Source organism: Culex quinquefasciatus, chromosome 3 (assembly GCF_015732765.1).
Source record: "Culex quinquefasciatus strain JHB chromosome 3, VPISU_Cqui_1.0_pri_paternal, whole genome shotgun sequence".
NCBI lineage: Eukaryota > Metazoa > Arthropoda > Insecta > Diptera > Culicidae > Culex > Culex quinquefasciatus.
Window position 1 is genome coordinate 51,160,037 of NC_051863.1, and position 11,777 is coordinate 51,171,813.

The window sequence follows — 11,777 nt, forward strand, 5'->3', positions numbered from 1 at the left end:
GGAGTTATAAGAAGGGAGCGTAAAGGTTACGTTGTGGTTCAGATCATGGAAATGCGTACAATCGAACCTTATATTTGTTATTTGTTTATTTGTATCCATGGAAATGCAGCAAACGTGCATCGATTGGCTTAAATGCAAAATGCTCTAAATATGAGTTATTTACTAAAAGTAATTCATTGATTTAGCACTTAGTGTGCCATGAGAAAACAACACCAGGTGGCCTTCGTATTAGAGGATGAGTTAATTATGTTTAAAAACAGATGCGATATAGCCTCACTTCAAATTAGGCTTAATTTTTCCTTAATATTGTATGCCAATGATGATAAATTTCAACATTTTCAAAAATTCAATATTCTTTCTTCACAAAAACTGGAATATCTCAGCTCAGAGTTGATGAAACTTCAAAGTTACTTAGACGAAAATCTTCGGCGGAAAATTTCCTACAAGATGCATGTATTTTTACAGATGAAGAAATTTTTGTGTTCAATACCGAGGGAAAATATTGAAAAAAAGTAAAGCAAAAACTCGTATTTTTCGACATAAAAGCTACCGGGAAAGTGAAAACAAGGTTTTAAAAGGCCAAATCGATACATTAACTTGTTTATTGGACCACAGACCATCATTTAATGGTATAGGCTATTTGAAATTTTAAAATTTTGCATTTTTTCTAAGCAGATTTTGTGAAATTGACGAAAAAACTGACCTATTTCAAAAAAATGCCCAGGGAACGTGGTAAACGATTTTTCCGAAAGTTTTCATGTATGAGAGAGTTGTTTCTAACATGATTTTCTATCATTTGAGAACTGAGCACATTGATTTCCTCGACTTCGTGTTTTTTTGGGACACGCTAATGACTACACTCAAACGAAAAAGCGCTGCCATCGAATGTGGCTTCTAAATCATAACATTAAGAGGAACATACATATAGAAAATCACAAAATTTCATATTACAGAAATTTTATTGAATCAAAAAAAAAAGTGTGTGCTCAAATCAACCTCTGACAATTTTGCCGATTTACATGTATGGTGACCAAAATATGGCCCGCGAGTTGATTTTTTGTGGCCCGCGGACCCATTTTGAATGATCATGCTAAATGGCCCGTTGACCACTTGTGAAATGATTTCGTAGTTTTTCAAAATTTTGATTTAATTTAACCTTTTTATGGTAATCTTTTATGTTTTTTTTGTTAATAAAAAATAATGATTTTATTATTTATTTAATTACATTTATTTTGATCCCCATTTAAGGACACAAATATCTTGTTCAAAAATCAATGTGAGTGAAACTAAAAATATTTCTGTAAAAACTTATAAAATATTCAAATTTGACTTAGATAGAAATCTGTAATAGTTGCAAAAATATTTGTATTCTATAATAATTTGATAGTCATAATGACCCTTTTATGAACTGACCTTCAAAACTACATTGCACTTAGAAACCTCCCTTCGGGATTCGAACTCATGACAGATAACAAATCTGACTACCATCAAAATGCTGAAATCGGAGGAATAAGGCTGTTGCAAATATTTTATAAAGCCTTTGTCGACCTCCTCGCCCATTATTAAAAATTTGCTCGAAAAATCAAGAGCAAAAATATTTTTTCTTAAAACTTCAAAAAATCTATGGAAATTTTTTTTTTCCTCTGCGGTTTTAATCATTGGAGCATGTTCGGGTATATTCAAAGATAATTTGAATTTTAGTGAATTTTGTTTGAAAATAATGATTGCAATTTAACTTTGTGGGTGCTTAAGGGGTTACATACATGTAGAAAATCACAAAATTTCATATTACAGAAAATTTATTAAATCCACTTAAAAGATGATTTTCAATCACTCCTGAAAGTTTCATGAAGATAATTCATGATTTAACCCTCTACTGCCCAAATTTTTTTTTCGAAAATATCTATTTTTCCCGTGTTCAGGAGGTCATTTTGAGCAACTTTTGTTCTACGAAAAACTTTACTTCTCTTGTTTTATGTTTTTCTTGTTTTATTTTTAGTATTTTAATTTGCATTTATCTTGTTTAGTTTATGTTTGTTTTTGGTAGTATTTGGCCTAATCTACCACCTAATATAATTACATTTTGCCTATCTAATTTTTCCACGTTTTTACAGTCCCTTTTTCAATTTTTTGCATGTTTTTCACATTTTCTGCTATAGAATGGCAACATCATCATTTAAATTGCGAAAAAATGCGTAGAGGCATAGTCTGGGACACTACAAAAATTACTGCATACTTCTTTTTACTGAAAATATAGAAAATGTTAGTAAAAAACACAGCCAAAGTTGACCCCTAAAAAAATGACATTTTTAAAAACATTGGCAAAGTCACATAAAACAAGTTAAACTTCCAACCCTGAAATTTTCTAAAATTTTAAGAGTTCTTCTTTCCAATGCTTTTTAGAGATCAAAAATCGGTTGGAAAATTGATTTTTGGCGATTTTTTAGATCGAAGCCCGCCTCTAGGCGGGGTTAGGTTGTAGAGGGTTAACTGAGTTAGAGACGATTTAAGCTCAGAATTTTGCCATGCGCAAAGCCAACTGTCTAACTTTCTGGGCGTTTTTCTCTGAACACCAAGTTGATTTACGGGTGCCACGATATCTCGAGATGGGACGGACAAAATTGGCTGAAATTTTGAGTGGAGACTCCCAAGACATGTCCCGTGTGCATGACGAAGCCCGATTTTAAAATTTTGAATTTTCAAAAAATACAAAAATCAAAAACCGGCGATTTTTTATATGAAAAACAGAAAAATATTTTTATCTTTTTTTTTAAATAAACTTTTTGAAAATCGGCCTTCGTCATGCACACGAAACCGGTTTAACGAGTCTTCACCAAAATTTTGAGCCGATTTGGTCGAAGCAATGTTGAGATATCGTGGCACCCGTTTTTTGAAACTGCTAACTTCAAATAGCTATATCTCGGCAATGATACAACCAAATGTTTTCAAATTTGTTTTGTTAATAGATGAAAATGTATATTTTAATGCAATGAAAACATATTTTGAAAAAAGTTTAATTGTGTGCTCAAACCAACCTCTGACATTTTTGCCGATTTACAAGTATGTAACCCCTTAATACATTTTCTAACATTTTCGAATTATGAAAACAAAACTTTAACATTTCATCGAAAATATCATCATCATCACTTCAACGCGGGGGAGGTGTACTGGTTGCGGTCAAAACAGGACGGAACTGCAAAGACGTCGAACTCGTGGGCTGTGGCAGCCTGGAACAAATCGCTGTCCGTATTGTTCTACCACATCAGGCACTTTTCATCTGCTGTATCTACATTCGACCAGCAAGTAACATCGATGTGTACCAGCTCCACACGGGCGCTGTGCAGCAAATTCTCGGCATGGCGGGAGTAAGAGATTTGGTTCTCGTCGTCGGCGATTATAACCTTCCGGCGCTAACCTGGTTCTTTGATGATGATACGCACAGCTTTCTCCCAATCAGCGCATCGGCAGAACAAGAGGTTTTGCTGTTGGAATCGATGCTCTCCTGCGGACTTCTGCAAATCAACAATCTGGCGAGTGCACACGGAAATCTTCTTGACTTGGCATTCGTGAGTGATGCGACTGCTGCTGAACTCATCGATCCGCCATGTCCTCTTTTAAAACCAGACGCTCATCATAAGCCAATACTTTTAAAACTGGATTATGATCACGGTGGCAATGACGACCTTGATGATGCAGATGAAATCTTCGATTTTAACTAGTGTGACTATGCCCTCCTGAACGAGAGAATATCCGGCGTGGACTTGGACACTCTGCTTGACACTTCCTCGGTAGATGAATCTACTGCAAACTTCTATGAAAGGCTCAATTCCATCCTACACGAAGTCGTTCCGAAGAAAATCCGTCGAATGAGCCACCGATACAAGCTGCCGTGGTGGAACGATGAACTACGAACGCTCAGAAACCGCTTACGCAAGGCAACATCTCAATACATGGAATCAAAGACAGCATGGGACAAGGTGACGGTGCAAAACATCGAGGACGAATACAACGCGCTGAACCAAGAAAGCTTTCGATCCTACATCAACAACACACAAAGGAGTCTAAAGAGCGATCCATCGAAGTTTTGGAGTTACGTGAACAGCCGGAAAAACGCCAATCGAACTCCAACAGACGTTTCGTACCGCGATTTGAACTCAACATCTCCAGCCACCGCCGCCAACTTCTTCGCTGATTTCTTCAAGTCGGTGCACAGTTCTGATGCAATTCCACCCCGCGACTACGAATTTGAATATGTACCAACTCACTATCTGCCGCTGCCGCTTCCGGTGCTCAACGACGAGGAAACTCTGAAGGCGCTTTCGGGAGTGGACGGAGCTAAAGGACCAGGTCCGGATGGAATTCCACCGTCGCTGATCAAAGCCTGTGCTGATTCTCTCACCGTTCCAGTTAAGAGGATTTTCAACGATTCTCTTCGAAAAGGCGTTTATCCCGCGATGTGGAAAGTGGCGTCAATCACTCCGATTCATAAATCAGGGAGCACCAAGAAAGTCGAGAACTACCGACCGATATCGATCCTGAACTGTCTTGCCAAGGTTCTGGAGAAGATTGTATATGATAGGCTGTACGCGGTGGTGCGTCCGATCATTTCGGATGATCAACACGGATTCATGCAGAAACGTTCAACAACAACCAACCTCCTAACATTTGTACACTCTACTGTAAATGCCCTTGAATCCGGTGAACAGGTTGACGCCATCTACATAGATTTCGAGAAAGCCTTCGACAAGGTACCTCACGCACTCACCGTTCGAAAGCTCCGCAAGCTCGGTCTTCCTGCTTGGATCACCAACTGGCTGCTTTCGTACCTGACGAATCGGAAAGCTTTTGTCAATCTTCGAATCGCCCGTTCTAGCACATTTGACATTCCCTCTGGCGTCCCATAAGGCAGCCACCTCGGCCCACTCATTTTCATTCTCTTTGTGAACGAAATATGTGCGCTTACAAATTCTAACACATTGATTTACGCTGATGACCTGAAACTGTTCCGCTCGGTGAAGAACAACGTCGACTGCTGCTCGCTACAGATGGACGTCAATGCGCTCCTGCACTGGTGCGAGTCAAATGGAATGAAGGTACACGTGAAGAAGTGCAAGGTTATCTCGTTCAGTCGTTCAAGGAACCCTCTGCGATTTGACTACACGATGGGCGATGGGTGTCCTTCCCGAGCAGGGGTAAATAACACGGGAATACCAAATTTTGGTATTACTTGAGCAAATAACAGCGACCAAAATGTGCCCTTGGTTGCCCAGTAATAGATGGTAAAATACCATGAAATCATACCAAAGTCTAGTATGTGGAAGGGCACAACAATACCAAACCATGTTATTCCAAGGGTAAAATAATACCTCAAAATAAAACCATTTCAATACCAAGTTGAGGTCTTCTGAATTTTTTAACATTGCTTGAATACCAAAACTTGGTATTGCCATGGTTTAATTTTAGGTATTCCCGCGCCCTTGGAAAATCATATTTTGGTATTCCTGTGGTCTTCCACATACATGATTTTGGTATGATTTGATGGTATTTTACCATCTATTACTGGGCAACCAAGATCACATTTTGGTCGCTGATATTTGCACAAGTAATACCAAAATTTGGTATTTTCATACCATTTTTAGTGCAGCAGTTGCAGTTAGTGAAAAAACGGAAATGATCCATATGCAACAGCCAAATCTACTCACCTGATGATTCCATGTTGTTCTTAGTGATATTCTTCACCACACCGAATGCATTTGTCATTGATGAACGGCCTGTGCATGAAGTTCTTGAAGATTCTGAAAAATAACAAGATTGAAAAATAAGTGTTATTAAAATAAAACTGGATTGAAATTAACCAAAATTCAATAATCTTTCGATTGACTCGTTTTTCAAAGTATTTTTTTTTTCAAGTCATTTTAGCGCAAAATTTATTATCTTGTCCAAATTGGTAAAAAAATCCCATAGTTTCAGAGAAAATTGATAAAACACTGTAATACCAAAAGAATACCAAAATGTGCCATCCTGACTTAGAAAATTTTCCACAATTTCAAGTCATTTCTGTAGGGGGTATATCAAAAATGTTTAAAATCAAGTTTGAAATTTCCGGTTTTCAATGAAAGCATTCGCTTTGAGACATCATTTTAGTGCAAAATTAATTATTTTGTCAAAATTTTCGCATAGTTTCAGAGGAATTTGATAAAACACTGTAATACCAAAAGAATACCAAAATGTGCCATCCTGACTTAGAAAATTTTCCACAAATTCAAGTCATTTATGTAGGGGGTATATCAAAAATGTTTAAAATCAAGTTTGAAATTTCCGGTTTTCAATGAAAGTATTCGCTTTGAGACATCATTTTAGTGCAAAATTAATTATTTTGTCAAAATTGGTCAAAATTTTCCCATAGTTTCAGAGGAATTTGATAAAACACTTTAATACCAAAATAATACCAAAATGTGCCATCCTGACATAGAAAATTTTCAACAATTTCAAGTCATTTATTTAGGGGGTATATCAAAAATGTTTAAAATCAAGTTTGAAATTTCCGGTTTTCAATTAAAGCATTCGCTTTGAGACATTATTTTAGCGCAAAATTAATTATTTTGTCAAAATTGGTAAAAATTTTCCTATAGTTTCAGAGGAATTTGATAAAACACTGTAATACCAAAAGAATACCAATATGTGGTGTTCGACCATTGACAAATTCTGCAATTTTGCAATATCAAAACAATACCTTTAATTGGTATGATAGCACATTTTGCTCTTGCATAATCCTTAAGATAAATTTTAAATGGTTCAGGAATACCAAAATTTGGTATAGATACCAGAGAAAGGTATTATTACGCATTTCCCATGTTATTTACCCATGCTCGGGTTTAGATCGTGTAAACTCTATCCGGGACCTAGGCGTGACCGTGGATCGTAAAATGATGTTCAACGAACACATCGCTTTGACAACTGGAAAGGCTTTTGCGATGCTAGGCTTCCTGAAGCGCAACACCGCCCACTTCGACGACCCGTTTGCTTTGAAAGTGCTGTACGCATCGCTGGTCAGGAGCGTCCTGGAGTATGCTGCGGTTGTTTGGGCACCGTACCACGTAACGCTGGCTGCGCGGATTGAACGAGTCCAGCGTGCCTTCGTGAGGTTTGCCTTGCGCAAGCTGCCATGGAATAACCCGCTGATCCTGCCATCGTACGAAGGACGCTGCTTGCTGTTTAGGCTGCAGTCACTTGCCGAGCGTCGGACCCTGATGCAGCGTCTTTTTGTATTCGATCTGCTGCGCGGCAACATCGACTGCCGCAGCATCCGCAACAACGTACGCTTCAATGAACCGGCTCGCCAAGGACTCAGGGGAACGCCCCTGCTGTGGATTCCGAGACATATATTTGACTATGGTTATAATAACCCGCTAGATGTTTGTTTCCGTCAATTTAATGAAATCTGCTCTTGTTTTGATTATGTCGTGTCCAAAACTGTGTTTAAAACTAGAATAAGTTAATGTTAGTTTTTTAAGATTATACAGCCTGAGCATTTTAGATGGAGGCGGTGAAATAAATAAATAAATAAATAAAAGGCACGGTTTGATAGTAAAGAGGTACGGTGAACGGATGGAAAGGATAAAGCCCGAGATGTCCGAGAGTCATTTTCAAAAATAAAAAAAAAATCATTCTTAAATCGATATTGAGACCCAAGACCTATGGCATACCGAATCCGTGACTTTACCGTTTCGGTCACCGTAGTTCGATGAATAAGCGACGGGAAACTGTCCATATTAGCTACTGAACGGAATGAATTGTTTCAATGAACGAATGAACACGATTAAGGCGAGAGGTCTATACTCTAGAAAATTAGTACTTTCCTCTCGTTTCAATTTGGAAGTACTATCCGCTCGGTCTTTAACTGTGGGTGTAGAATGTCATGAGTTGGAAAAATATAAAATGTTCCAAGCCTACTGAATGATGATTGAGTAACCAGTTCTAAAAAAAGCCCTGCAAAAGTTATTTTAGGACGATTGTGACTCGCTCCATAACTTTAGGTTACATACTCAGATGGGCGCCAGGACAGGAAGTTATTGCGCCCCCAGAAGCCAAATGAGCGTTACGCTACCATTCTGGTTATCGCATTCCATTATCGCGCCAATTTGTCGGCACTCATTTGCCTACCTTGGGATATTAATTAACGCTGAATTGGACCAACATTTGCCAACGGTAACCGTGGGTTGGCCATTGATAACGACTTTATTGAATTATAGTCGTCGATCTGGCAATACCCTTAGGCTTCCCGGTTCAAAGTTGTAGACAGCGATTTCGGATAAATACCATTAACAAATAAATATTAGCTTTTAAATGACTTCTTAACATTTAGAAGCGTTTAGAACAGCCCCAACATCTTTTGAATTCCATGTCCCGGAGCCCTGATTAAGTCGTCTTTCCGCGCTGATTCCCGCGAACAGCAAACAGAAGTTGTTTGTTCAAGCGAGCCATAATCAGACTGGAACATCTCTCGCGCAAATGTTGGAAGGCAAAAGTCTGGCTTTTCCGTTTCCAACCGAAGCCATTCTCATACCTTCTGGTGAAGAACCAAAAGAAAGTGGCGGCGCACGTTTCCTATGAAATTCGTTATCAACTTTACTTGTTTACAATTCCACTTATTAGCGCCGAGCGCTATTCAATTACAATCCCATCTTGGCTGAGCGAAAAAAAAGGACCTTTCCTGCAAGGAGTGGAATCTACATCAAAGCGATTCTGTGGAGAATGTCGGCGCTTGACGATTCGGAATAACTGTTTCGTTGGAACGGGGAGGCAGGTCAGGTCCTCATTTTGTACAAAAGTTTCGTTTCGCCATGAACACCTGTTGCTAGGCATAGACAAGTAGAGGTACACATACTTAGCATTGCTCATCAATAGAAATACTCAACTGAATTGTCTGTGATTGAAAAAAGTGTGTTACCCGATGCCGATGGGAATGTTAAATGTGGTCACTTTTCGAAGGGCCTGGAATCTCAAAGGGACAGGTGATAATAGGATAAGTTTCAATAGGTGTACTTTGCCAAACAGTTTGGTAAGTTGTTTTCTTCTGCGTAGGCTGTTGGGCGAAGAGTTGATATCTGCAGATATCTCCACAGGGCAGATTACCGGAAAATCTATTAGGAATTGCTTTGTTCCCAATCGCATAAATCATAACCAGATCAAACCGACTGATTGGCTGGAGAATTGCTGGAACGGGGTTGGACATTGAACAATAATTTATGCCGTTTCCCTGGAGTGTTCATCATAACCGAAGAGATTTTCGTCTTGATATTGGATTCTGTTTTAGAGGAGACAAAGGTTTAACGATTGACTTTATTAATCAAAACTCAATCAATCTTGAAAAAAAAATACTAAGAAAAGGAAGGAATTTGATATTATAATGATTTTGAACTGCAATTTCTGTAATAAATTTAACCTGATTAAAAATTTCTTCAAAACAGGATCTCGTATACAAATTACCGAAATAATTTAAAGTCCCTCCGAAACAAAATTTCCAAATCATCACCATTTCAGGCTTGAAATGTTTGAACAACATTTTTTCGATTGTTTGGAATTGAAAGGGGTCGTACAGCCCCAACGTCTCAAAACATCGAAAAATTTACCTCGGATTTGTGTTCTCTCCTGGGGCAACTGGGAACCATTAACCTAGTCTCCCCCGGCTAGGGAAGCAAATCATAAATCCTGAAAAGATATCATCACTCCAGATTTATTTCTGCGAATCTCTTTTGAAGTAAAATTTTGATTGCCAAGCAAAACACAGATAAACGCTGAGAGCAAATAAAAAAAAATCGTGAACCATTTTTCCCCGAAACATCCGGCCATCATTGACGCCCACGGCCCGCATCCGGTCCTGTTTGCTTTTCACGCGAGTCACCGCCAATTGAGGCTCGGCTCGTAAACATTTATGGGGCCTTAACAAGATTCGACTGCAGCAGATTTGGCAAGGTAAGCCACATGATTTTCGTGGAATTTCACCATTATTTTTTTTTCTTTTTCGCTGGGGATGATGATGCTGGTGAAAATTACATTCAACACGTAACCCATCAGCGCTTCCCGACGCTGGTCCGAAAAGTAGTACGTGGGTGGACTGGACACACGAACACGCGAGAATTGCTCATATAAAATTCATTAACCATAATCAAAAGAGATGCTCTGCTTGCTTGGGGCTCTTCCTAGAGGAATAGAACAGAGGGAACATCAACGGTGAGCTGGATCCTCTTTGCAGCATCATAAACTAATAACAATAACACACCATCAGCGTCGAAGCTTCGATTTTCATTCAGTGGATGGATGGTACGATGATATCCCTACTAAAATACTCAAGGATAGGCGGAAAAAAATCTCTAACTTTGATAGGGTAGATAGCTTCTTGTTTGGACAAAATCGGTGCAGGAGTCAGAGTTGGTGGAGTAGGCACTTTTCGATTAGCCGGAGTTAAAATTGGTGACGGGATCGATACATTTTAAAATGCCTGGTTCGGAGTTAAAACTTCAGAAGCCAATGTCTGGAATGAAGTCTGTATAGAGACAGCAGTTTTTTTTAGCACCTAAATCCATCAAATCTGGAACAAATATACCGTAAACCGGGGTGACATTGATAGGATTTCAATTTATTTTTGGAATATTTTCCATCTGGTTAGGTTTTTCTAAAGATAATTTAGGGGTAGGCCATACAAAGTCCATGCATTATTTTTGAAAAAAGGATTTTTCAAATACGTTTAAAAAAAGTTAAGTTAAAAAATCCTATTTTGAATTCCGGGGTGACTGTGATAGTCATAGTTTTTCTTGGTATAATCTGATTTAAGGTGTTCAAACTTTATTTTTACGTCAAATGTACTATCACTTAGGTAGCTGATACAGTTTTTAAGAAAAAAAAACAATTTTTATATTAAGTCAACTAGGTTTATAAGCTTTTTAACAAAAAACATATAAATTTTTGGTAAAATTGTTGAAAAGTTAGAACTTTGTCTAAAATTTGTTAAAACTAGTTTTGTTTAGGGACCATCCATAAACCACATGGACACTTTTTTGTGTAATCTCGAACCCCTGCCCACCCCCCCCCCCTCGTGGACAATTGTCCATACAAAAAAAACTTTTTTGTATGGATCGTGTACAATCGCACAAAAATCCACCGCCCCCCCTCCCCCCTACCCCTTTCCCCTAAAGTGTCCACGTGGCATCCGAATATAAATCCGGTTTTGATATAGCGTGAAACGTGGATTTTTTAAATATCAAAATTCAAAAAAATGATTTTTCCCATACAAATTTATATGGAAAATCACTTTGCGCAAAGTTAGGACTGAACCAATCGTTCTCAAACTTTGGGAAGTTTTTTATGACTCCAAAATTAACTGAAAAAATGCTGTGCTGCAAAATCGATTTTGTTATTACACCCTGGTGTCCACGTGGTTTATGGATGGTCCCTTATAAAATTATCGAATTATATTGCATTTTGAAATGAATTTCAAGCACGAATCATAAGTTTTCACATTTTACATGGAATTTTTTCTACTGAATATGTCTTTAAATTTGGATTTTTTTTAAAATTATGTTTCAAAAACACATAACATTTTTGCCTTCCTCACCTTACTGAGGAAAGGCTATAAAATCACTCGAAAAATGAACTTCTTAGTTCGACCTCGTAGACCCACCTTCACGTATACCTATCGACTCAGAATCATGTTCTGAGCAAATGTCTGTGTGGATGTGTGTAGGTGGGTGGACAAAAAAATTGTCACTCGATTATCT